Source organism: Lissotriton helveticus, chromosome 3_2 (assembly GCF_964261635.1).
Source record: "Lissotriton helveticus chromosome 3_2, aLisHel1.1, whole genome shotgun sequence".
NCBI classification, from domain to species: Eukaryota; Metazoa; Chordata; class Amphibia; order Caudata; family Salamandridae; genus Lissotriton; species Lissotriton helveticus.
Genome location: NC_136062.1, coordinates 419,042,730 through 419,069,479, shown reverse-complemented (window position 1 = coordinate 419,069,479; position 26,750 = coordinate 419,042,730).

Sequence of the window (26,750 nt, the reverse complement as noted above, 5' to 3'; positions counted from 1 at the left end):
TGCCTGGGAAGACAAAGGGGCACCTCACTAAATGCCATGCACTGCGATATACAATTAAATACTAAGCTTCTAAATAAGTGCTGCTTTTCCCAAGACAATATGAACTCAGATACTGCCACCTTCATAAATACACATACCACAGAGTACAGCATTTGTGCTCCCATCACCTTCTCATAATAATATTCCCTTCTTTGCCCCTTTTCTCCCCACAAGATGACATTTGATAGATTAACAGGCATTTGAAGAAACACTGGCTTGGAATGCGTTATCCACCAGAGGCGAAGTGAAGATATTTTGATTGACAAGTCAATGTAAATCACAGCTATCAGTATTCAGGTTTTGTGCAGGAGACTAGGCAGAGGTCAGATGTCTGCATTTCCCATATTATTTGGCTTATGTCAATTTATTGCAAATGTCGTATGACCTCCATGTGGCACTCAACCGTGTTCCATTGACTAATGAACCAGAAGCAGTGTGAATAAAGTTTATGTATCAGGCTGTCCAGACTGACACATATTTATAGCTGTGACTGTTATGAGTGAGTGCCGAGTTACAGGAAGGGAGTAATGCTCAATAGAGGACTCTTTGACAAAATGGAGGCACCAACTGAGAAGTGACAGGGATCACCTTGTGATCCAGTGATATTCAAGACTTTACTACACTGATTTTAAAATGAGGTGTTAGGTGAAGGGCTTGTTTTCTGATTTGCAAAGCTGTTATGAGATTGATAGTATGGGGTAGATTTATAAATATTTCACGCAATACAGAAAGAATCCTGTGTGAAAAGGAGAAGAAAGGAATGAGCCCTATTTAATATTATACGGTGCATTCCTGTCCTCTCCTTGCACTGGCACACTTTGGCTGCCTAGCACCAACGCAAGCACCCTTGTGTCATGGTAGAAGTTAGCCTGTTTTGCAGGAACAATTGTTTTTGTGCAACAAAGGGCACCAACAGGAAGTAGAACAGGTAGAGGGTTAAGGTCGACAGAGTGAGTTTAAGAAAGGTTTAGTTGCCATTGTTCATATTGGCTATCAAGTCTCTGTAGGAAACTGGGTTTTTGATCGAAGGAGGTGAAGATCCTTCTCTAGCAATAAACCACTGTGCGGGTGGGCCACAAAAGCTATTAAGTTAAACCTGTGCTTAACTGTTAGAAATGGGAGTCTCTAGTTAGCATAGGCAGGTACCTTTGTCCAAGTAGAGACCCTTGTTCCTAGTCAAGGTAAAAGGGATAAACTTCTAAAGTAACCACTGCTCACCATCTTGGTAGCTTGGCACGAGCATACAGGCTTATCTCACAGGCAGTGTGTAAAGCTATTGTGTACACATACAGTAATACAGGTAAAACACTACAGATGGACACCACACCAGTTTAGAAAAATAGGTAATCCACAATACAGTGATCAAAATAAGCTTCTTAGAAGTAAAAATAGTTCTGTCCATAGCAAACTATAGATGCAACACTTTTAACACAAAGTACCTTGGTTGCGTCAAAATCAAAAACAAGAACAGCCAGTGGGAAGGTGATGAGTCAGTTCCTTAAGCATAGGGAAAGTGATGCGTCGGTTCCCTACTGCAGGGGAGGTGATGCGTCGGCTCCTTACTGCCCCGAAGTGGAGGTGATGCATCGGTTCCTTACTGAAGGAGCGCTGATGCGTCGGTTTCTTACTGCGTGGTGAGGTGATGCATCAGTTTCTTACTGCGGCCCTGGCATCCTTGTAGTCTTGGCACCCCGATGCGATGTGTGTGGATTTAGGATGCGTCGGTTCTCGATGTGACTGTGTCAATGGCGCTGCATTGTTTTTTTTAGCCGCAGTTCCATGATGCATTGGCTCTTGCAGCCGCACAGCAGGGCCTGAGTCGGAATCGGTTTGGTGATCACTAACTCCACAGATCATGCACTCGATGCGCAAACTACGATTTCTCCAGTCGTGGGCAGGTGATGTGTATGCTTCTTCAGTGGCATGATGATAATGCATGGAGCTTCTTCCCCCACAGTGGCGATGCATCAGAAACAGATGCAGATGTGTTGCGCTTCTCTCAGTTGCGTCGCTTTTCCAGCTCCCAGCAGCAGGAACATCCTCCAGAGGCCCAGAACAGCAGCAGGCACCACTTGGCAGATCAGAACTCCCAGCAAGGAAGTTCTGGGGAGCAGGGGGAGAAGTTTTTATCTTCCTGAGACTTCAGAGCAAGAGGCAAGCTCTACTTCTTGCTCTTGGAGATCTTTCTTAAGCAGGTGACACAGCACACAGCAAAGTCCTTGACCTTTCCTTGACAGAAAGAGCCACTGCAGGCCAACCCCAGACAGCAAACAGCAAAGGGGCAGTACCACTCCTTCAGTTCAGGGCAACAGATCCTATTCATGTGCATGGAAAACTCCTCCCGCTACTCTAAATGCAGCCAAGATCTATTCAACTCAGGTCTGAGTCATCCAGGAAGGGCCAGGCACACTTCACCCCCCCCCACAGCGAGGCTGTTTACAGTGAATGCACATACCCAGCCCCTTCACTCCAAATCCAGGCAGAGGCACACAGAATGGTTAAACAAGAAAATGCATGTTTTATAAAAGTGGCATTTTTAAACAGACAACGTAAAAAACATCTTTACTAAAAGATGTGTAATTTAATTCTGAGAGGCAAAAAACAAAATTGGCAGTATTTCACTATCAGGACATGTCACATATACCAGTACATGTCCTACCTTCACATACACTGCAGACTGCCCAGGGGGTATCTTAGGCCTTCCAAAGTGGTGCCTTACATGTAATTATAGGAAGGTGGTGCACTTGCAAGCACTACTTCTTGCTCTTGGAGATCTTTCTTAAGCAGGTGACACAGCACTCAGTAAAGTCCTTGACCTTTCCTTGGCAGAAAGAGCGACTGCAGGCCAACCCCAGACAGTACACAGCAAAGGGGCAGTACCACTCCTTCAGTTCAGGGCAACAGATCCTATTCATGTGCATGGAAAACTCCTCCCACTACCCTAAATGCAGCCAAGATCTATTCAACTCAGGTCTGAGTCATCCAGGAAGGGCCAGGCACACTTCACCCCCCCCACAGTGGGGCTGTTTACAGTGAATGCACATACCCAGCCCCTTCACTCCAAATCCAGGCAGAGGCACACAGAATGGTTAAACAAGAAAATGCATGTTTTATAAAAGTGGCATTTTTAAACAGACAACGTAAAAAACATATTTACTAAAAGATGTGTAATTTATTTCTGAGAGGCAAAAAACAAAATTGGCAGTATTTCACTATCAGGACATGTCACATATACCAGTACATGTCCTACCTTCACATACACTGCAGACTGCCCAGGGGGTATATTAGGCCTACCAAAGTGGTGCCTTACATGTAATTATAGGAAGGTGGTGCACTTGCAAGCACTACTTCTTGCTCTGGGAGATCTTTCTTAAGCAGGTGACACAGCACTCAGCAAAGTCCTTGACCTTTCCTTGGCAGAAAGAGCGACTGCAGGCCAACCCCAGACAGTACACAGCAAAGGGGCAGTACCACTCCTTCAGTTCAGGGCAATAGATCCTATTCAGGTGCATGGAAAAGTCTTCCCACTGCTCTAAATGCAGCCAAGATCTATTCAACTCAGGTCTGAGTCATCCAGGAACGGCCAGGCACACTTCACCAGCCCCCCCCCCCCCCACAGTGGGGCTGTTTACAGTGAATTCACATACCCAGCCTCTTCACTCCAAATCCAGGCAGAGGCACACAGAATGGTTAAACAAGAAAATGCCTGTTTTATAAAAGGGTGGGGTGGCAGAGTGGGCTAAAGAACAGGGATGGATCAAACCCAGATCTTTTGACTGGGTGTGAGTGTTTGATTGGTTCAGATGCTCCGTCCATCAGCACCCCCTTTTGTACCGCTTTGGCCGCCATAAGGGTGGCAGGGTATGCTCAGACGTGAGTCCCTTACTCACTTTGCCACTGGATTCAAGCAAGCCGGGCTAAAGACGGCTGTAATGCCAGAAACCGGTCCTGGGAAGCTTGTTTCCAGTCCAGGGAAGGCATGGCTTGGCAGTTCGGGCTGGACTGTTCCCATGAGGCACAGGGTCAGACTGATTTGCATATAGCCATGTCTGAACTGGGGTGGCAGAGTGGGCTAAAGAACAGTGATGCATCAAACCCATATCTTTTGACTGTGTGTGTGTGAGTGTATGATTGGTTCAGATGCTCCGTCCATCACCACCCCCTTTTGTACCACTTTAGCCGCTATAAGTATGGCAGGGTATGCTCAGACGTGAGTCCCTTGCTCACTTTGCCACTGGATTCAAGCAAGCCGGGCTGAAGACAGCTGTAATGCCAGAAACCGGCCAGAACAGTGCTGCTTCAACCAGAGCAACTGACTGAATGGCAGAACATCCTGGACACATGCATAACGCTGTCACGTGGAACTGTACCATGCACATATACTGCATTTACAGGGGCAGTATTGCGGATCAGTAATCGTCTAAGCTTCTGCCTTGCCAACGTCTTCTGCGTTTAGCCTGTGTTGCATTGTCGATCGTGCATATTCAAGTGGTGCATGAATATCTGCCTATCCAACAGGACGGTCCTGTTCCCCCCTCTCTAGGTTTTCCTTTTCTCCCCTTCTTCTTATTCTTAGGCTAGGGTCTGTGTTTTTTTTTCTCCAGCGCCGGAACGCCTCTTTGCTGGGGCAGCTGTTTTGCGCTTTACCAAAACCTATAACATAACATAACATAACATAACGGTAGATGAACTGGATTTTGTCATTTGTGTGCGCCCCCTGTTGGCACACGACCAGGATTGTCACCATGATACCCGTTTATGGGATGCCTGGATATTTGGCATGCATGCTGGCAGCAAGACCTGGGAAATTGCACAAATCCTGTTGTGCAGTGACCTCATTGAACCACTCCCCTATTGGGCTGTAGTGCTAATTCGTGAAAGGGGGTGGACACATTACATATGTCCGGACCTGCTAATGGATGGGCTCGCCGCCCTGTTTGATGAAGTCGACAATTACCTCATGTTGGAAATGACGGCCTATGAATTTGCAATCGCTTTCATGGATGAGTAACTACGTACCTTAAGCCACAACTGATTTGAACCCATTGTACATGTCCCAACACCTTGTTGCATCTTGCAGATCTGGTCATATATCCCACAACAACAGTGAACATGGCTGCATTCACCTGGACACCGACTACATAAGCGGACAACAACTAGGGTTAACACACACCTGTGAAAGGTGAGGCACTTGCGCGTAGTGGACAGCAGCTCTAGGCAACATTCCTCATTCTGACAAACTGCTGCATTGGTCTGCATGTTATGGCACTTATCTTACCCATACTGACACGCATATGCTAATAAAGTCTACGCACCTTCATTTGTGTTCAACTTTGATGAGTGTTGATTTGAATGACAATGTGTGTCTCATTACCTATCTGGGTCACGGCCATATATGTGCATTGATTTCATTACCCAGGGAGTACCTTTTTGTCGAATCACTATCCCTACATTTATCCATTCTACATACTTAATTGATCATAGCCATGACACATCTGTGTGAATTAGAATGTTTGATTCACATTCAGTGGTGTGTTGAAGCTGGAGAAGTACAGGGCCATGCAAACCCCACTTTACATTGAGGTGTAGCCAGAGTCCTTTAGGGATTGACAAGTTCATTGTAAGTGGAAGATATCAGTCTGCAGTGTGATTGTTGAGTCATTAGTGACTAGAAAAAATATGGCAGTCCATGTCGAAGTCCAAGGTGGGTGGAGCTGAGTGCATTGGGGGACCGTGGAAGGTGTTATTCCAGGGCATGATGCAGAGGGTAGAACCATGCTGAAAGCGGTCATATGGCGGAGATGATTGCTACCAGTTCATTCTGACCACAAAGCCGGATTCATCATCATCTTTGTCCTCTGATGTGTCCGGTTCCTCACATGTTGGTGGTGGTGTTCTTTTTGCATCACTGTGTGGCAGTACTGCATCAAGAGCCATAGGTGGATGGTCTGCTGCACTGTGTGGCACTGACACTTCAGGGATAGGAGATGTGGATGGAGTGGTAGCAGCAGCATTCATCCACACCTGGCCTTGTGGTGGCAATGCCATGAAGAGGATCTGCAGGGCATGGAAGATCCCAGCTACATCTTGCTGGTGTGCAGCCGTGGTAAACATTCTTTCCGCCTGCATCCACTCCAAGCTCTCTATCATTCTCCTTATGTGTCCCAACGCCCGGGTGACATCGGTGGAGCCACTCTGAATAGAGAGTTGTTCTTGGCTCAGAGTCATGACTCCAGCGATATCAGCCATGGCTTGTTGGAGAGCAGGAAGAGGACAGTGGGTGTCCGTTAGGGACTGTAAGTGGTCCCTGATGGGACTTCGACACCCACGTATGGCATTTAGTATGGCTGCTATGAGGTTGAACCCCACCTGCAGCAGATCAGCCATCTTCTCCTGGCACCCTAATACACGGCGTGGAACTAACATGTGTTGGTCGAGGGGGTCATGTGAGACAGCTGTGGTGTTGGGTGTTTCCTGCTGTGTGGTCTGTGTAGGGGGGTGGTCTCCTTGATGCAGCTGGGCGGCCCTGCTCCTGGAGGTGGGGTGCTGGAGCTGTTGGAGGGCGTTGGTGTCGATGTTGGGGAAGTCCTCTACATCATCAGTGCTGTGTCGTTGGGTCTGCTCTGCAGGAGGTGTTGATTCTCCCTCTGCAGTGTGAAGGGGAGATGCAGATTGACATTGGGGCATATGTATTAAATACTGTATTTGCGATTCTCAAATAGCGATTTTTTGAGAATCGCTATTTGAGAATCGCAAAACGAGATGTAATAAAAAATTCTCAAATATTTTGTGATTTCTTGGTATTTCTTAATTGCGACTCACAAATTGCGAATCGCAAATAAGGAATGGCTCCCCTATCATGCCTAGTGAATGGGAAGACATTCGAAATTTGCAAGTACCCATTTGGTACTCGCAAAATGCGAATGCAATTTCAAGGGTGGAAGGGTGTCATAAGGACACCCTGATGCACCGCTGAAATGAGCATGTGTGCACATGTGGCGCACATACATGGCCTATTGGCATGTACGTGTGTCACATGGCACATTGAAAAAAGCAAAAAAGTGTTTTTTTTCAAAGAATTAGCAAATTACCACCAACTGTCAGTTGGTGGTAATTTGCGATTTCTCATGCCAAATTCGCACAACTTAGGTGCTTTCTACATCGCATTTAAGGAATCGCAATATGCGATTCCTTAAATGCAATTGCAAAGTAGAGAATAGTAAAATTTGCAATTCTCTAATTTGCAATGCCCTTTTGGGATGATACATCCCAAAATGCCTTTTCCTGTTCACAAACGGGCCAATTCTTAGAATCGGCCCGTTTGCGAACGGGAAAAGGGCTTGATACATATGCCCCATTGTGTTCACATGTATGTTCACGCATTGTACAAGTTTACTAACAGACAGCATGACAATGTACATTGTAACTGTTTGTGGGGAGATGCCTATTTGCTGCGGGACAGTTGACATTTCAACAACATCAACGCTAAGGATGCCTGGCCTCCACCTTGGGGGTGCCCAGGAGTGGACACATCACAGGGAAAGCCAGGATGGGTTCCACAGCGGTATTCGTACAAGCGCCTTGAGACCCTTGCGGGTGAGTAGTGCGCTATACAAGTATCAATTTTACTTGTACAATGGCATCTCACAGTTTCCTACTATGCCAAATGTGAATGGCCATTTTCTTCACACAAGCGGCAGCAGTTGTGTCCTCTGTTCTGTTGTGAAAGTGTTGCAGTTTATACCACATTGTTGACAATGTTGAGGTGCTCGGATACTTATGGGTGTGTGCTGCATTGTGGGTGAGTTGTCCCTTCAGTTCTGATTTTGGGGGCCCTTATCCCTTTCAGGTGGTGTGCCTTTCACTTCTGTGCTTATACAGTGCTGAGATGTTGCATACTTGGGTAAATTGGGCTCTTGGTCGGAGTTGTGATTCTTGGGCATGGTTTGTCCGCAGATGTGCTATGCTTAATTGTGCATGGGTGCCATTGTGTCCTTCTCCCTGTCCCACCAGTCCCCGGTTGTTACTCACCCTGTTGCTGTTGGCTCAGGTCCTGCTGTGCAGTATCCGGCCCCCCAACTCCTGCCACCATATCCCCAATGATAGTCCCAGGCTGGTCCTCCCTGGAGCTTGTGGGGTTCTGGTTGTCCCCTGTACCGCCTACCCCCATCGTGCTTCGCAGTTGTGTGTTTTTGTTTGTATTTGCTGCTGCTGCAAAAAACGGACTTGTGTGACTTGCAGGCATGGCGCTGCTTATCGCTGAATTTTTTATTGCAGTTAGGCCCATTGCAGCTTTTTTCACATTTGGGTTTATATTTTTATCGCCATCCAGGTGATTTTATTGCGGACATTTGTCGGGTTATCTGAAAACTAATGCATTTTACTGCTGTATTGTGAATAGGATGTTAACACTGAGTTATTTTCCTGCGATAAACGGCGATATGAAACATTGAGTTAACCTATTTTGGCGATGATTATCGCACGTTCATGAGAATATCCCCCACAGTGCACTGTACTAGGGACTTAATAGTAAATCAATTAAGCCAATCATGGAACCACCAATCCATAATAACAATTTACACATATGCACTTTAGCACTGATCAGCAGTGGTAAAGTTGCCAGAGTCCTAAAACCAACAATAACAAGGTCAAAAACAGGGGGTCAAAAAGTCAGGGGAATTACCCGCTGAAAAAGCTAAGTCTAGCAATAACCCTCTATTAGCCTGGCACAAAAGTAGTCAGTTTGAACTTAGAGGCAATGTGCTACGTATTTGTGCAGCATTTAAATACTAATAAACTACAAACACCACGCAAGAAAAATCCATCATTGTAATAAATAGTATTACACCAAAATAAATTCAATCAAATCAGTAGGACCATAGATATGATTTTTTTATGTTTTTAGTGAATACTAGCACCTAAATATTCAATGCACCAACCGAGGACAACGGGAGACCCGGGCAGAGCTGAAAGTTATCGCCGACCCTGATAGAGTGCAATTCGGCTACAGGGAGTGGATTGAGCCCTGTCTCAGATTACTATCAGATAAAAAAGAAATTACAGAGAAAAATGTCTGAATAGATAAAGTTCAGCAGGTGAAGACAGCTGGTCGTGTTCGAGGTTGAGGCATCATAGTCAGAGAGCTTCTGAATGAAATCAAGTTGAAGATTTATACGATCGGCCTTAGTGACTTTTCAGGAAGTCGAAATCTCCAGCGGGACAAAGCTGCAGGCCGTAGCCGATGACGGCTCTTCAAGGCTGAATGACCCTCTGAAGATAACTGTTGTAGAATAGAGCATAGTGGGGCCACCGTGAAGTCAGGCTGACAGACGATGCACAATGGGCGGATCGTCAGGCAGGTAGGTCCTGGTCTCTGGATTTTCAAGTCACTTTTATGCCCAAGTTTCTTTTTTTGGCTGTTTGGACACTTTTACCTCCACTTCAAATGTTCCAGGACTGGGTGGGTACCGCTGGGATGGTAGGACTCACTTCAGGCAGAGTGCAGTTGAAGGGTTCAAATTGTTGCAGCTCTTCTTGTCTCTGTAACTGAGAGCAGGAAGCTAGCCAACTAGTCCTTGAAGTCACTCTGGTAGTCCCGGGATCAAGCAACATTCACGGCCTCAAGGGGACGGGGTTATGTAGATTTTTGTGTGGGAAAAGGACACAGCCTGTTCAGGTGTAAGTGAGGCTGTCTCCAGCTCCTGCTTCCCATCCTACTAGGATGGCCCATTGAGTCCCAGTTATAGCTCCCCCTGTGTGTGGCTCTCTAGAGGAAATTCACAAAACCCACACTAGACGTGATTAGAGACAGGGAGCAGGAACCAAATGGGTAAAGCAGGAAAAATGTCAACTTTCTAACAGTGGCATTTTCAGAATTGCAATTTTAAATCCGACTACACCATAGGTTTGGATTTTAAATTGTGATTCCAGAGATACCAAAATTGAAATGTCTATCTCTTCACAATTGGAAATTACACTTACAAAATGCAATACACAACCACTATATTATCCGAATGGGAGAGATAAGCCTTGTAGTAGTAAAAAAAAATACTTTGAGAGTATTTTACTACCAGAACATGAAAAAATAACATGTCCTACTTTCTAAATGCATTGCTCCCTGACCTCTGGGTTGCCTAGGGCCTACCTTAGGAGTGACCAAAATCTTTCCAGATTAGAATGGTAGTGCAAACTGCACACACAGGCTCTGCAATGGCAGACCTGAGACATGGTTAGAGGGCTACTTAAGTGGGTGGTACGATAAGTGCTGCATTCTCACTAGTAGCATTTAATTTACTGACCCAGGGTAGTTCACTTTACTAGGGACTTATAAGTAAATTAAATATGCCAATTGTGGATAAGCCAATATAATCTTGCTTTAGGGGGAGAGTACATTCACTTATCTCTTGCTAGCAGTGGTAAAGTGCTCAGACTCCTAAGGCCAGCAAAACAAGTTCAGAAGATGTGGAGGAGAAAGGCAAAAATCTGGGGGGTAGTCCACCCTAAGGGTATCAGGTTAAACAGTTAGAGTGTGTGAATTCATGCCAGACAGTGACGTAATAGAGGGATTATGTGTTCCTCAGTGGGCCATCTGCTGGCAGGAGGAGGGGATGAAGCCGAGCACAGCCCCACTTACACCTAAATAGCCTGTACTCTGCCTTCACAAAAGGCGCCCAAAGAACCTCCAATGTCACTTCAGCCAGCCTGGAGCCAGGGGAGGGCAGGAAATTCCATGCACTATGTAGAATCTTTCAGGGCACCAGGGTATATGAGAAGGAGCTCAAAACACCAACTCTTTATTACACTTCTGGACCTGTGGCTAATCTTCCAGGAAATACAAAATCTGTGCTGATACATGACTGCCAATTTGCTAAACTGCTTCTATAAAGGAACTGCTGCCCTGCTGTGCTGCCCTCTAGCCTTGCAAAGAAAAACTGGACCTGCAACTACATCTTGAACCTAAGTCCCTAGAGTGAGTCTAAGGACTAGAATATCTTGATCTGAGCCTCAGAGACATAAAAGGCTCCAAAACCAGTTCCTTAACCCAGCTGCAACAAGTTCCTGACCCCTAAGTGGTACCTCTCTCAGGTCCAGGACAATGGTGTAGTTCATGGCTATTAAAATCAAGCTTTTGGTTTCTTTGTTTCCGCAAATGGGCTTATATACACCAGAACCACTCCACTTACACCGAAATGCAGCACAAACCGCTGCCACTCCATCTCTTTGCACAGCAAGCATTCATCACTTGCAGTGGACAGCCACCGCGAAACTCAAGTCTGTCCATCCAAGATGCCCGGTCTGCTCTTTGTGCCATGATGACCACCATCTGCTACTCTCTCCTTGCTCCCTGTAGCCCTCCCCAACACAATCGGGACTCTTGGAACAAAACTTGAGAAGGTAATACTTCAGCATTACTAATCTGGGTCTGTATCCGATCCACGCTCCATCATGATCGGCCTGACACTTGACTTTGACTTGGTCCAGTGCTATCAGATAACACCGGTTGGTGCTATACGCTCTAATCCTGATTGGCTTTTTGTTGATTAAGTCTAGTTTTACCTATTAAATTCAGATCTATTTTTCTTACCTTTTTGTGGTGTTTTCACTGTTTTACTGTTTAATGTGTGTTACACAAATACTTTATACAATGTTTATTCATGAGCAAAAGTTAAGCCTGACTGCTCTGTGCCAAGCTACCAGTTGGTGAACACATGTTAATTTAGTGTTTGCTTGTGCCTTTTCCTGTCTAGTACTGTGGTTGCTGCATGACCAGGTCATACACCCCGTAACTCAATTTCTAACACATAGAGTGGGCTTTGCATTTACCCAGAGCAGTATTTCTGTCTTACTTCAGACTATTGGATATTTTACTCATTTGTGAGTCACACACAGGTTTTCTTAGACACACACATACATACATGGGACACTAGTCACCTTTGCTTTACTGCCTGGCAGGAATACACAAACCCCAAAAGCAGAGCCATTCGCAGTCATGTGACCCAGCGCACTGGCAAAGGGCAAACATGGTTAGGACAAATGGCATTTTTAGAGCTGTGACCTAAAATTCCACTTTACCATTAACGATGATTTTAAATCACAATTCATTTGAGTGTAAACAGTATATATCTGCTCCCAATCCGAAGTTAGCACATAATAATTGAAATAAGGCAACCCAGTGTTAGCCAATGGAGGAGATAGGCGTTGCAGTAGTAAAAAGAGAAAAAAGAAGTTAGCAGTTTTTCACTAGCAGGATGTGTAAAACTTAAACCGCATGTCCTACTTTTTAAATACCATGCACTCTGCTCAGTGGGACTTTAGAACCCGCCTTTGGGGTGACGTCTAAATATTGAAAAGGAATGTTTATGCCAGGCAAAAGGGTTATTTTGCCAGAACAAAATCGAGGTATGAAACTGCATTGCAGTCTGCAATGCCAGGTCTAAAATATGTTTTGAAGTGCTACTTCAGTCGGTGATACAATGAGTGCTACAGGCCAGCTAACAGCATTTCATTTACAGACCCTGGGTAATTGTAGTGCCATTTACTAGGGATTCTCAGGAAAATAAAATGTATCAATCAGGTGGAGGCCAATTGAACCATCTTTTAGGCAGCGGTCACTAGCACTATAGCACTGGTTAGCAGAGGGATAGCACACAGAGTCTTAATAAAGCCCGGGCAGAATTCGCCATGCTACGAAGAACTCCGCAAAGAGGTAAACAAAAATCTGCAATGCTATGCGGAGTTCCCCAAGCAGCCGGAGTTGTTCCGCATGCTCGCAAGATATTTCTGAAGTTTGGCAACATGAATTGCGTGTTCGGGGGCAATATTGCACGAACTTCACAACGCGATCGCCAATGGGTACGGCAACTTGTTTTTCTACTCGTTGTTATAGTTTTGGGGCCTGTTTTGAATCCTCCCAATATCTTTTCGATCCTTTGTTTCTAAAACTTTTTTTCTGATCTTTTTTATTTAATATCTATCCCTCTCTTTTCCTAAGTGTATATTTTGTGATTTTTCTACTTTTACTACGTTATTATACTGTTTTTCTATTACTAGCTTTTTTTTTCTCCTGACTTTATTTTTAACTTCTACATTTTCTTTTCCACCGCCGCTCTCAGAATCATGGCTAAGATTACTAAGACGAAGCAGAGTGCGACCAGGAGCTGCTACCTTGCGGAAGGCGCGCCCGGAAGGGGTTTAGCCCTAGGCCTTATTTGCGGAGGTGGTGGTGGCTGCTCTAGTTTTGTTGGTGTAACACCACCTCCCCTTAACCTTGGCAGCAGGCGGCAGGTCTGGTTCAGGCTATGGGATCCAGGAGCATCACCGCCGGTTGGCGAGGATACACTGGGCGGTGTTTCGCTGCTCTGAGGACTGGCGCACCTACAACCTACTAACTCACTGGTGGTCCAACATCCTGGACCGGGAGCAGAACCTGCTTGCCCTCCTAGGTGTTGAGATAGCGGGGCTTGGTCAGTAGCTAATTACTATTACTATTGTGTTCTATTCTGTGTTATTGTGAATATCAATTTTTACCCAAATAGCAAGCATGCTACTGCTGCTTCGATGCAGGTAAATTATGTCTAAAACTCTTATATCAGGTAATTCTTATGCTTCTAGACAGGTGCTAGGCTCTACTATTCTTACTTGTTTGCAACTTTGCACTCGCTTGGGCTGATTAAGTTAGAGAGGTTAGAGAAGTTAGGTAGGTTATGTAATGCAGACTAAAGAGACTACTTTCTTTTATTCTGTCACTAAGATAGCGGTAGGTTGGTAGTTATATTTAGCTACTTAGTATTAGTTGTTCATTTTTTGCAGTCCGCGTGACACATCCTCCGTCACGTGCTGCTGACTCTTTAGTTTAGCCTTTTGTAGTTTGTTAGTGAGTGAATATTATTGCAACTCAGCATCAGCTACCAACCAAGATATTGGTGTATGCAATCTGCATGCATCTTTCTATGCATTTTTGAGGGCTAAAATAAATGCAGACTTAGTGAATTGGCCCATCAAAGGGGGTTGATTCATTGATAATTGTGAATGAGATCGGAACTTAGAAGAAGCTAATTTTATTTTTGCCAATTCATTCCAAAGACTATGGAATAGGCGGGCTAGGTGGTGCTTATGTTTAGGATTCTGGAATCAGAATAGAACAGTTGAACGATATTGAGTTGAACGATATTGAGATAGGACGGTCCGCAACCGCAGTACTAGTCTATTACTACTAGTCAATCTGATTGGATAGGCAATTTTATTGCAGTTGCCGTTTCCTGCCAAAAAACCTTTTTAAAGTGATTTTTTAAATATTTATTATTTGTTTCACACCAATCAATTTTTGTCTATTTATTATGTCTTACATGATCAGCATCCAGGGGCAAGAAGCCAGCAGTGTCTGCTGAGGCAGTAGCTGGCGGTGCGTCCCAGGATCCCTCCTCTACTACAGATGGCTCTGCTGCGGGCCTCAGTAAGCTCTCCTGTTTTTAATATTAATAATTATATTTTTCTAACTTTTACTGCACCTTATTTTTTTTTAACTATTATTTACGTTTCCTAAATCTATTTTTTACCAAATCTTCTTCGATCTATCTGTTTTTAAATTCTTGTTATCCCTGTAGTACTTATATTTTTAGTGTCTGGTTTTTTTTTGCATGAATCTTGCTGCCTTTGTACTTAGTAATTCGTCTATCTGTAGCCAGCTTTATAATATATTCAGTTTTTTTCTGTCAGTTTTCCCTCTCTCCTTATATTTTGTAGACTGCCTAGTGGTGGTACTACTGTAAGACTCAGAAAACACAATTGTCTGACCTTTACTACTACTAATACTACAACTCTGCAGTGCAGATTGCATGCCAAACTAAGGTATTCTGCGCAGGTTTGTTGAGATTAGAAGGTTTTCTGTTACTTTCTTTCTCATGCTCAATCAGTAAATAAAATAATGGTCATGTTGGACACCCCAAAGGGGAGTATTTTTACTTTTTCTCATCTGGGCCTAGTACTAATATTACAAGCAGCAGTTGATTGTAAACAACTGATTACCATATACATTGACTGGAAGGAAGTATGAGGAGTATGAGGACACAATTATATTTTCCAACCGATAGAGGACGTGAGACCTCATGTCCAATTGTCCACCCAGTTGACCACTCTTTTTCTTGTAAAAAAAATGTTAACGCAGATTCACCAAAGCTCTAGCCACTGAGTCCATTCCTGTCCATTGTCCTCTTCTTGAGAGGTTTTCCAAAAAATGGCACTAACAAAATGCCCAACCAGATATGTTATTTTTTTTGATAGGATAGGACATACAGTCTACTCTACTCTAGTACCCAATTTGTACTAGTGATGTTTGTGGTGTATGTATGTATTGTATTTTCAATCTTGCCAGTGAACAAAAAAAATAGGGGGAGGTGTGTATGGCATCTAAAAAATGTGTACTGTTTTTTCTAGGGGTACCGACCACCAGTGCTGGGACCAGTGGGGAAGGCGGCGGCAGCCAGAAGGGAGCAGATGCAGCAGCTCCAGGGGGTGAGCCAGCAGCAGTGACAAGCGGTCGTAAGTTATATTCCTCACTTATTTGACAATAGACACTCGCTGCAAGGGTGTACACTGTACTGTTAAGGGTGACTAGGTTGTTGGCAACAGTGGTTGAAGAAGACACTCTTTACTTAGCATTAATGTAACCATTAGCAGCGGGAGTTGAATAACAAATTACCTATCTATCTAACTTCAGCTTAGCTGGGAAAGTTTTATGAAGAAGACTAAGAGTCAGACGACCTTGATGGATGGGTGGAACGAAAAGGGAAAGAAGTATGGAAGGAAGAAGAACAGATGACATGCAATATATGGCTGGTAGAGAAGGAAGCGTGGGTGAAGGAAGGGGGCCCGGGATGCATGGGTGGCTGATAGGATGCATGGGTGGTTGACAGATAGGTGAAAGGTGAAAGAAAGGATGCCTGCCTGGGTGGGTGGGTGAAAATGCATGGGTGATAGGCACTGTTCCCTCTTAGGCATGAGCGCGCACCTCTGTTCCCGCGAGCACGCACTCCAGTGTGTGGAGCGCGCACACATGCAGGACTGGATAAACGGGAGAATTCAGGCCATCGCTATGAAAACCGAGCGCCGTGAAAAACTGACACTACCATTGGTTTTTGCCAGCGTGTCAGGAGTGCAGGTAAGGATGGCTTGCGGCACTTGCTGTATTTTGCAGTGCGGGGCATATTGTGGGCTTTTGTTTAAGTATTTGTGTTAATCACAGCTCCTTCACGTGCTGTGATTAACATAAATACTTAAACAAAAACCCACCATCTTCACCCCGCTGCGCTTTACTAACAAAAGAGCAAAGCAAGTTTAAAACCACAGTGTGTACTTCACGCTGTGTTTTAAACTTGCTCTACTCTTTTGTTAGTAAAGCGAGGCTGCGATAGAGACTGTGGGCTTTTGTTTAAGTATTCATGTTAATCGCAACTCCTTCACGAGCTGTGATTAACATAAATACTTAAACAAAAGCCCCCAGTCTCTCTTGCAGACTTGCTTTACTAACAAAAGAGTAGAGCACGTTTACAACACAGCGTGCATAGCTGCCAAGGTTTCAAATTGCTATGTTGCGTTTGCAACATTTTTGTGTAATTATGAGTTACATAATTATGAGTTACATTTCAACGACTATGAGTGATACTTTTTCAGAAGCAAAATCAAGCAATTGAGACTGGGGCGGGGTCATACATATCAGCAATTACATCCATCTGAGCAATAAGAAACTCTAATAAGATGTTAAAACTTATGGAAAGCACAAAAACCTGAAGCACCTACAGCCCTACGAAACTGATCGTACTGTTAAAAAGAAACCAGATCTGCACCCCTCTCATTGACATTGCACGCTGCACCAGCCCACTACAAAAGAAAGTTTCGCCAAATTTCAGTAAAGTCAGTTCTGGTAGTATGGTCACATTATCTGTTTTGAAACCCGGAGTTGTGTGCCTGCCACATGCTCACCTCGATTAGAGAAAATAACGTAATGACTGCAATACTGGGGGGGGGGGCTCACTTGAGAGCCCACATCATCGTTCGCTGGGGTACTAATGTAGCTAAGGTGCAGACTCCATTGCCCATATTTTTGTGTTCTGCTTTATTTTCTCTGCTGTGACAAATGGAAACAAAAGCTTTACCTAATTAATGGCTCTCTTGACTGCTCTGCCACTTCCCAGATGACCTCAGAGTGGCCGAGGCAGGCCGCGCTGGTGCGAGAGGCGGCCTGCTCGTCACCTCAGCTACCCCGGCCGGACCTCTTGTAATAATCATCTGCTCCTGCCTCTGCCTTGACTCAGACGGTAGGGCCTGCATCACGGTCCTGTGACCACCAGATATAGAAGGCACCAACATAATGTCTGCGCTGTGACGGGCACAGAAACCTTTACCATCCACGTGCTCAGAGTTTTAGCTACACCGGATATAGCAATCACGTGATACACCAGGTCAAAGGAAAGCTGGCGCCAGCAGCTGCATTAACCATCAACGCTCTTTGCTGCAGGGAGCACAGCAATCAGCTATTAGTGGTTGGCGCCACACTCCTGACCTGACATTACTGCGAGACACTCTGCCATAGCAGCATGCAGTCCCCGCTGCCTGCTCATTAGCAGTGTTTGGCAAGGGCGGACATTTCGGTCCGCTTGTCTCTTCCTCTGCACCAGGGATTGTGTCAAGGAGGTGCTAGAAATGCGTGACCTCGCATTTTTGTGCGGTGATCAGTGAAAGACATAAATAAACATGAAGGCTATGTGGGGGCATGACAGATATACAATAATATCAAACATATAAAGTGATCACTGCTGAGGGTGTTTGCTCCAACGCCCTTTCTCACTCTGCTTACAAGTCATATGCAGGATTAGCAATTTTACTTAGAAAGATCTATAATGTCCCTAGGGCATGTATCTAATGGATTCCTACGGTAGTCCAGAAGATACTATGCATCCAACATAGGACTTGCCTGTGCTTTGGATCAACCTCACAACCACAAAGGTATGAACTTACTCATATCAGAAAGGGACTAACAGTAAGGTATATAGATCAATGGTATTAGCAATTAATAGACACAATTTCTAAACACAATATTAACAAAACAATAGCTGTACAGGTAACAAAAAATGTCTGTGGCAAGAGTGTGATTGCAAAATTAAAAACATATATGTTTATTCTGTTTCATACAGTTCAATTATTGTGCAATAACAATTACATATAGGCATTTAAAAAAATCAATACATCATATAAAAACAAATTTGATAAAAACAAAGATTACACATCCATATGTTAAAATTGTTCAAGAGAACAAGTGTCGACGCAGCGTTTCGGTGTTGATAATAGGCACCTTCTTCATGACTGTTTCTCTATGAAGAGACACACAATTACCAATCAGACAACATTACAATTTTAAAATTTTCTACAAACACCTAAACTTAACATGTTCTGGTTATCTAAAACATCTATAATTCCATTCATTTCTATATGTTCATTGTCATGTAAAAATCAATTTTACTAGTTTGCATGACGCATTTAAACCTTTACAATTTTTGCCCCTATATTTTCAGTTCATAATGTGGTTGTATGTAGTTCCCTCCTCTATCACCTTGTCACAGAATCCTATATTCTGTTACTTGGAGAGACACAGTAACATGAAGTTGCTATGTCTCTTACCTTAGTTATCAATGTTCTGGGTTTATTAGGAGACGCTTTCCAATATCGCGTCCTCATCTGAATATGCTCAGCTGCGAGTATACCCGCACCAACTCGTCTGCGTGATATAATGAGTTCAATTTCTAAATAGGATAATCAGAAAAGAAATTGTTAACACTATCGGTGACCTTGCTTCTTGATTCTAGGTACTCTCTAATATCGAGGGATAAATCACAACAGTACCTGTATACTTATGGATATAAAAAGTACCCCGCCTTGGAGGAGCCACCGATCAAAGTTCAGGTGCTGGATATCTATAAAAGACACGATACGAAAATAACTCGATGTTCTGTAACACTGTATTTTGCCAATTGTTTGCGCAAGAGCTAGTATACACTCACCACCTATTTCCTGTCACTTCGAGAATCGCTGTAGCCGGGCCCGAAATGCTATTTTCCACGGCGTTGTTAAAATCAAGGGTTGTCCTCAGGATTTAAAACGCGATCTGTAGAGTGAGAAATTTATTTCAAAGGTATTATTGTACTTAGTGTTATTCGCTGCATAAAGTGCACAAAGGCTTTATTTTCATAGCCTACTTACTAAGATATAGATATAGTTAGCTGTCTCAGATCAGCATTAATAGAGCTAAAAATTGCTCCCATTATTGATACTACACGATGCCATAGTGTAGTGTCATGTCAATCGAAGGTAACCATTCCTATAGTGAACACACACACTCATTGGGTTCATTGACTACATGCGCACCCGCTAGAGTAGCGCAAAGTTATACCTAAACAATAGTCACCATTTTGTCTACAAAAATAAACGTATTTCTGCCTGCTCTGTCGTGATATATTAAGCATTTTTCACAGACGCCATCACTATTTATTTATGGATGCCACGAACAGTTAATTAAAAACATTACTTGGGCTATTAATCGTTTAGTTTATGCCCATGGCCTAGCACACTGACTTCGTATTTACCGGCAACAGTCAGCCTTGTTAATACGTACTTATTTACAACAAGGGGTGGTGAGGGACAGAGTCTCTGAATTAAGCAGAATACTCTCACCCAGTCAAGAGATCAGGGCTAGATCCAACACCGTTTTTTAGCTCATTGCACCATTCCAGTTGCAGAACCTGGCTGTATGCAAATTAGTCTGTCCCTGGCCCAGTGCATCATGGGAACAGGGCAGACCAGACTACAAAAGCCAATTCTTACACTGGGAAGGAAACAAGCTTCCGGGGACCGGTTTCTGGCATTACAGCCGTCTTCGGCCCGGCTTGCTTGAATCCTAATGGTGCAATGAGCAAGGGACTCATGTCTGAGTATACCCTTCCACGCTTAGGGTGGACAAAAATATTTACAACAAGGGGTGGTGAGGGACAGAGTCTCTGAATTAAGCAGAATACTCTCACCCAGTCAAGAGATCAGGGCTAGATCCAACACCGTTTTTTAGCTCATTGCACCATTCCAGTTTCAGAACCTGGCTGTATGCAAATTAGTCTGTCCCTGGCCCAGTGCATCATGGGAACAGGGCAGACCAGACTACAAAAGCCAATTCTTACACTGGGAAGGAAACAAGCTTCCGGGGACCGGTTTCTGGCATTACAGCCGTCTTCAGCCCGGCTTGCTTGAATCCTAATGGTGCAATGAGCAAGGGACTCATGTCTGAGTATACCCTTCCACGCTTAGGGTGGACAAAAATATTTACAACAAGGGGTGGTGAGGGACAGAGTCTCTGAATTAAGCAGAATACTCTCACCCAGTCAAGAGATCAGGGCTAGATCCAACACCGTTTTTTTTAGCTCATTGCACCATTCCAGTTTCAGAACCTGGCTGTATGCAAATTAGTCTGTCCCTGGCCCAGTGCATCATGGGAACAGGGCAGACCAGACTACAAAAGCCAATTCTTACACTGGGAAGGAAACAAGCTTCCGGGGACCGGTTTCTGGCATTACAGCCGTCTTCGGCCCGGCTTGCTTGAATCCTAATGGAAAACATATCCCAGTGGTCCCGTTTTATTGACGATGTGTTTTTTATTTGGACGGACCAGCAGAGACTCTAACTGAGTTCATTGATTGGTTGAATGAAGGAGATATTAATTTAAAATTCACCTCACATATGAATAGAGAAAGTTGCGAGTTTCTGGATGTAATAATTAAACATATAAACGAATTCCTCAATGTGGAACTCTACACTAAACCATCTGACAGGAACACTAAGCTCCATTTGGCAAGTAATCATCCACCATGCCAAAAAATAACATAACCTTTGGGCAATTTTTGAGGTTAAAACGAAACTGTACTACTATCCAGGACTTTATTAAACATGCAATAGCCCTCAAACAAAAATTTATTGAGAGAGGCTATTCGAACAGAATGGTGAGACACGCATACAAGCGTGCCAAATATTACAACAGAGACAGCTTGCTTGTGAATAAACAGAAGACTGAGAATAATCGTTTACCTATTATATTTGTTACCAATTACAATCAGGTCAGTAACAAATTGAAAAACATCATTAATAGGAACTGGCATTTGGTAACAGATAGACAACAGAACAATTTACCGAAGCCAATGTTCTCATTCAGGAGAAATCGCACCATCCGTAACACCTTAGTACATACACATAGAGAGATCAGAACCTCTAGCCAGCCCTGCATTGATGGAGCATCATTACCAACGGGCACGTTTCCATGTACACGCTGTAGCAACTGTAAGGATATTATTGTAGGAAAATCTATCAAAAATAAGACTGTAGATATTAAGGCCATAAACTTCATGAACTGCCGCAGCAAAAAGGTCATCTATTTAATTAGGTGCCCGTGTGATCTTATCTATATAGGTGAGACATCTCTTGAAGTGCGTATCCGCATGAACGAGCACAAATCAGCAATCAGAAATTGTAAAAAAGGAGCTCCACTGACAGACCATTGGAAAGCAGCTAACCATACAATCAGTGATTTAAAATGGTGCTGTCTAGAGATTGTGACAATTAATGCCCGTGGAGGAGACCTTACCCAAAAGAGGAAAGGAAAAAACGCGAACAATATTATATGTCAAGATTCAATAGTGTTAGAAATGGTCTCAACAGCAGGGTAGATTGGGAACGAATAATAGACTGATATTTGTCCCCCTTGTAGGATCACTAGTTAGATTAGTCTTGTGCATGATAACAGAAGCAAAGTTGTACTTTGTGTATATATTGTAAAGATTGAAACAAGAACAGAACTGTAATACAAGTTACTTTTTTAATACATAATAAAAAAGGTTGCTGTATAACTTAATCTAATACTACCAGCAAGTTTAACTAACTAGTGACAGTGAGCTGCACCCTGTCCATTTACAGGTAACCAAATGATTGCAATGCTTTAAGTTTGCTTTTCACGTTCTTTTTACACTGCCAGCAAGTTTAACTTATGAGGGATAGTGAGCTGCACCCTGTCCATGTGTACGTAAACAAACAATGTGATATATCCCTTGTTCTACAAATGCATTTATAATCAAATATGGCAATATGATAATAAAATTACCATTTGTGTGCATTGGCAGGATAACTAGCCGTCACACAGATTATCATGAATATTTGGACAAATTGCAATGCTTCAAGTATGGCGATTGTTCGTTTTAAACGTGCTCACCAGCGTATGTGCAGTAAAGTTTATTGAAAATTACGACCTGCTTAAAACTTTTTTAAAAAAACGGCAACATTAAGGTTTGCCGTTTGACCGATATGAACCAATCAAATGCGGGTTAAGGAGTGACCAATCCCGTTCGTCTTACTATTTAAATAGGGAATGGAGCGAACACTCGCTTTTATTGAAGCAGAAACCCAGAGACGCTGTCTTGTGAGGAGCAGGGAGACCGACAACATATTAACTGGTAGGAGGGACTCCAATGTTGTTTTGTTAGATTACGGGACATGCCGCGAAATAAGAATAGTGCTGTACGTATCAACAACGCTGACTGTTGCCGGTAAATAGGAAGTCAGTGTGCTAGGCAATGGGCATAAACTAAATGATTAATAGCCCAAGTAATGTTTTTAATTAATTGTTCTTGGCATCCATAAATAAATAGTGATGGTGTCAGTGAAAACTGCTTAATATATCATGACAGAGCAGGCAGAAATACGTTTATTTTTGTAGACAAAATGGGAACAATTGTTTAGGTATAACTTCGCGCTACTCTAGCGGGTGCGCATGTAGTCAATGAACCCAATGAGTGTGTGTGTTCACTATAGGAATGGTTACCTTCGATTGACATGACACTACACTATGGCATCGTGTAGTATCAATAATGGGAGCAATTTTTAGCTCTATTAATACTGATCTGAGACAGCTAACTATATCTATATATTAATAAGTAGGCTATGAAAATGAAGCCTTTGTGCACTTTATGCAGCGAATAACACTAAGTACAATAATACCTTTAAAATAAATTTCTCACTCTACTGATCGCGTTTTAAATCCTGAGGACAACCCTTGATTTAACAACGCCGTGGCAAATAGCATTTCGGGCCCGGCTACAGCGATTCTCGAAGTGACAGGAAATAGGTGGTGAGTGTATACTAGACTAGCTCTTGCGCAAACAATAGGCAAAATATAGTGTTACAGAACATCGAGTTATTTTCGTATCGTGTCTTTTATAGATATCCAGCACCTGAACTTTGATCGGTGGCTCCTCCAAGGCGGGGTACTTTTTATATTCATAAGTATACAGGTACTGTTGTGATATATCCCTCGATATTAGAGAGTACCTAGAATCAAGAAGCAAGGTCACCCATAGTGTTAACAATTTCTTTTCTGATTATCCTATTTAGAAATTGAACTCATTATATCACGCAGACGAGTTGGTGCGGGTATACTCTCAGCTGAGCATATTCAGATGAGGACGCGATATTGGAAAGCGTCTCCTAATAAATCCAGAACATTGATAACTAAGGTAAGAGACGTAGCAACTTCATGTTACTGTGTCTCTCCAAGTAACAGAATATAGGATTCTGTGACTAGGTGATAGAGGAGGGAACTACATACAACCACATTATGAACTGAAAATATAGGGGCAAAAATTGTAAAGGTTTAAATGCGTCATGCAAACTAGTAAAATTGATTTTTACATAACAATGAACATGTAGAAATCAATGGTATTCTAGATGTTTTAGATAAACAGAATATGTTAAGTTTAGGTGTTTGTAGAAAATTTGAAAATTGTAATGTTGTCTGATTGGTAATTGTGTGTCTCTTCATAGAGAAACAATCCTGAAGAAGGTGCCTATTATCAACACTGAAACGCTGCGTCGACACTTGTTCTCTTGAACAATTTTAACAGATGGATGTGTAATCTTTGTTTTTATCAAATTTGTTTTTATATGATGTATTGATTTTTTAAATGCCTATATGTAATTGTTATTGTACAATAATTGAACTGTATGAAACAGAATAAACATATATGTTTTTAATTTCGTAATCACACTCTTGCCACAGACATTTTTTGTTACCCGTACACCTATTGTTTTGTTAGGATTGTGTTTAGAAATTGTGTCTATTAATTGCTAATACCATTGATCTATATACCTTACTGTTAGTCCCTTTCTGATATGAGTAAGTTCATACCTTTGTGGTTGTGAGGTTGATCCAAAGCACAGGCAAGTCCTATGTTGGATGCATAGTATCTTCTGGACTACCGTAGGAATCCATTAGATACATGCTCTAGGGACATTATAGATCTTTCTAAGTATCTTTCCCCTAGTCCCAATAAAGCCAATTCAGGGGGCCTCCTGATTTTTTCTTTGTTATACTCGGATTAGCAATTTTAGCCTAAGAGATTACCTCACGATGGTGAGCCTGAGCCAATGGCAATTGGCGGGATGTGGCCGCAACGATTCATGCACTTCCGCGGCAATGTATGGCCGCATTCTGGCTCAGCTGTACATGCCTCCTCTGGGCTGTTGAGGAACCGGTCGGGTCTGGTCTCAAAATCACTTTACTGCAGTGCGTGCACAGAAGATCTGCGCAGCTGCCATGATTGTAAGAGTACAAGAGCACTCACTGCATTTCAAATCAACCGCCTGCGCTGGTGAGCTCTAATCTCATCAACATTTACGCGGCAGCCTTAATTAACAGTTTGCATTTCCGCCACTGAGCGCTCGATCTGCAGGTGGCAGATTCTCATTGGGCACTGATTCCTGTCGTAATTCCGTGCTGTCGGGTCATTCATGTTTAACATTGTAGCAGTGCAGCAGCTAGAGCTGCAAGCTGCTCAGTCACACCCTTAGCCTGCCAGGAACCGTGCACATTGTGTGTTGCTACAGCTTTCACAGACACTAGGGTGCATTATAGCAGCCTCGGACTTGACAACTGCGGAGGCGCTATAATGTGTGATGGTTCATTTCAGTGCGGTGATGCGGATTAACACACTGAAATGCCATTTAGTATAACACCTGTTGTGTGATACTTGGCAGGGTTGGCAGAGTTCCTTAACCTGAAAGGGAACTCCCCTGTGACTTGAGGTATCCTTGTGGTGTGTTGCAGATGGTACTTTATTCTATTTAGTGCTCCAATCTCAGGTATTCATATTTGTAACGTCTTCATTCACGCAACTTCATCCAAAAGCAAGATAATAAAAAGTCAACAGAATAGTCTTAAAGTTTAGAAATCCATTTCAGAATTGTGTTTCTAAAGTTATAAATCACTAAAAGTTGCTATGTCATTATTTTAAAAATAGCAACAACTTCAAGGTTTGCACTAAATACAACATTAATTGCCCTCAACTGTTGTGAGTGCAGTGTTTTTCAAAACAGTTATGGGGATATGGTAGTGAACATGCGTTTTAGTGTAGAGTGTAACATTTATAATATAATCGGAAGATAGTGGAGCTCTAAAGAGGTATTTATTTTCTTTTAGTAAAAATGTGTCTATTTCCTGGCTGTGCCCTTCACCTTTTTTAAGTTGAGATTTTGACACACTGCACCACATCGGAGTTGTACTCTATACAGGGGAAAAGCTATCAGTAGTGCAGCAAGTGCAGTTGCACCGGGTGCCAGTGATCTTAGATGTCCAGTGCACCTAAATTATGGCTGCACTTTACAGTCCAGCCAGTTGACTTTCCATCCCATTTACCTTGCTGGGGTAGAAACCATTGGCTTTTATAAACTGTTCCACAGTTCTTACCTTAGATCAGCCTAGTCCTAGGTGCCTCTGAGTTTGGATGCTCTTCCAGGTTCCTGCACTGCCACTGGTGTTTATCATTTCATTATTCTCTCAATGCCGATGGTCTTCCTGCTCTGGCTTTGTAATATCTTCTGTAGGCTTTGCCACCTTTTACCGTGTGATCCTGAATGTCAGGCCCTAAGATATTGTTTTTTATCAGTACAGTCTCTGAAATTGAAAACATCCTGCCCGCCCCGACTGGAGCCTTTCAGTCCCTGTCTGTCCATACGATGCACCTGCTGAACTACTTCCTTAGGCTGCAATGACGGACCGCCTGGCAATAGTAAACTTCGTTGTGTTTGCAGCCCATTCGGCTGCATGCACGTGTGCACTACTACTGAACTTTTGGTGCCGGGGAGGTAGCCAAGTCAGGCTGCGCTACACAACACAAACAAAAGACAGTCCATTAACCAGCCTGGTCCCAGCAAAGCAATACAGTACTCACATTGACTGCTGTGCGCCACCGTACAACCGCACAAAATATTTGACTCTACAAAGCATTAAAACAGGTAATACACTCAGCTTTTTAGTAAGCTGATTTGCTTGACAATATTTTTACATGAAGTAATGTGACTTAAAATGTGTTAGTGTAATGCGAGATGTGTGACACTTGGCAGCGCTGGAAAGCGCGGCTGCGAGAGCAACTGTGGGCTTTTGTTTGAGTATTCGTGTTAATCACAGCCCCTTCACAAGCTGTGATTAACATGAATACTTAAACAAAAGCCCACATGCCTTTGTAAATCTTTACTACTCACCTTTTTAATTTTGCAATATTCCTGTAAAATGTTATCACGGATAGTTTGGAAAAAAATGTAAAAGCTTTTTTCAGCATAAACATGATAGGGCCACA